The 1,501-nt window shown below is 33.1% G+C and overlaps 1 non-coding gene across 1 annotated transcript; it reads right to left on the bottom strand.

The window, feature by feature from the left end:
- Positions 1 to 1,185: 1,185 nt before the first annotated feature.
- LOC148548615 (small nucleolar RNA R71) lies at positions 1,186 to 1,293 on the bottom strand. Its single transcript, XR_015898928.1, has one exon. It is a non-coding gene; the product is annotated as a small nucleolar RNA R71 (small nucleolar RNA).
- Between the last annotated feature and the right edge of the window lie 208 nt (positions 1,294 to 1,501).

Here is a 1,501-nt window from a genome sequence, read left to right as displayed (position 1 = left end):
TCAAGTTTGTTACTTGCTTGTTAAGAAAGATTCAAACTTTATGTTCTAGAATCATATCTTGTGATTTTTTGTGAATCAAGTCATTAATTGTGATTTTAAAAATCAAATCTTTTTTTTTAAAACTAATTTCAATCATATCTTTTCAAAAATATCTTTTTATCTTATCTTTTTCAAAATCATATCTTTTTCAAAAATTTGATTTTAAAATATCTTTTCTAACTTCTTATCTTCTTATCTTTTTAAAAAAATTGATTTTCAAAATTTGTTGCAACTAACTAACTAACTTTTTGTTTGTTTCTTATCTTTTTCAAAACTACCTAACTAACTCTCTCTCTCTCTCTAATTTTCGAAAATATCTCCCTCTTTTTCAAAAATTCTTTTTAATTAACTAATTATTTTAATTTTTGATTTTAATTTTCGAAAATTACTAACCTTTTTCAAAAACAATTTTTGAAAATCACTAACTCTTTTTCAAAAAAATAATTTTTGAAAATTCTCTCTCTCTCTCTCATCTCCTTCTATTTATTTATTTATTTACTAACATCTCTTCCTCACTCACCAAAAATCTGAACTCTCTCTCTCTCTCTGAGTTCAGATTTTCTCTTCTTCTTTTCTTCTACTCACATAAGGGAACCTCTATACTTGGGTAAAAAGGATCCCTATTATTATTATTTTTTTGTTCCCTCTTTTTCATATGATCAGGAGCAAGGACAAGAATATTCTTGTTGAAGCAGATCCAAAACCTGAAAGGACTCTGAAGAGGAAACTAAGAGAAGCTAAATTACAACAATCCAGCAAGCACCTTTCAGAAATTTTCGAACAGGAAGAGGAGATGGCAGCCGAAAATAATAATAATGCAAGGAGAATGCTTGGTGACTTCACTGCACCTAATTCCAATTTACATGGAAGAAACATCTCCATCCCTACCATTGGAGCAAACAATTTTGAGCTGAAACCTCAATTAGTTTCTCTGATGCAGCAAAACTGCAAGTTCCATGGACTTCCATCTGAAGATCCTCTTCAGTTCTTAACTGAATTCTTGCAGATCTGTGATACTGTTAAGACTAATGGAGTAGATCCTGAAGTCTACAGGCTCATGCTTTTCCCCTTTGCTCTAAGAGACAGAGCTAGAGTGTGGTTGGACTCTCAACCCAAAGATAGCCTGAACTCTTGGGAAAAACTGGTAAGCTTAGAGTGGATGTTCAAACCTTCAGACAGAAAGAAGGTGAGTCCCTCTATGAAGCTTGGGAGAGATACAAGGAACTGACCAAAAAGTGTCCTTCTGACATGCTTTTAGAATGGACCATCCTGGATATATTCTATGATGGTCTGTCTGAATTAGCTAAAATGTCATTGGATACTTCTGCAGGTGGATCCATTCACCTAAAGAAAACGCCTGTAGAAGCTCAAGAACTCATTGACATGGTTGCTAATAACCAGTTCATGTACACTTCTGAAAGGAATCCTGTGAATAATGGGACGCCTATAAAGAAGGGAGTTC

This window comes from Arachis ipaensis, chromosome B8 (assembly GCF_059453495.1).
Source record: "Arachis ipaensis isolate K30076 ecotype BB chromosome B8, ASM5945349v1, whole genome shotgun sequence".
In the NCBI taxonomy this organism is placed as follows: domain Eukaryota; kingdom Viridiplantae; phylum Streptophyta; class Magnoliopsida; order Fabales; family Fabaceae; genus Arachis; species Arachis ipaensis.
This window is presented reverse-complemented; position numbering and strand designations above follow the sequence as displayed.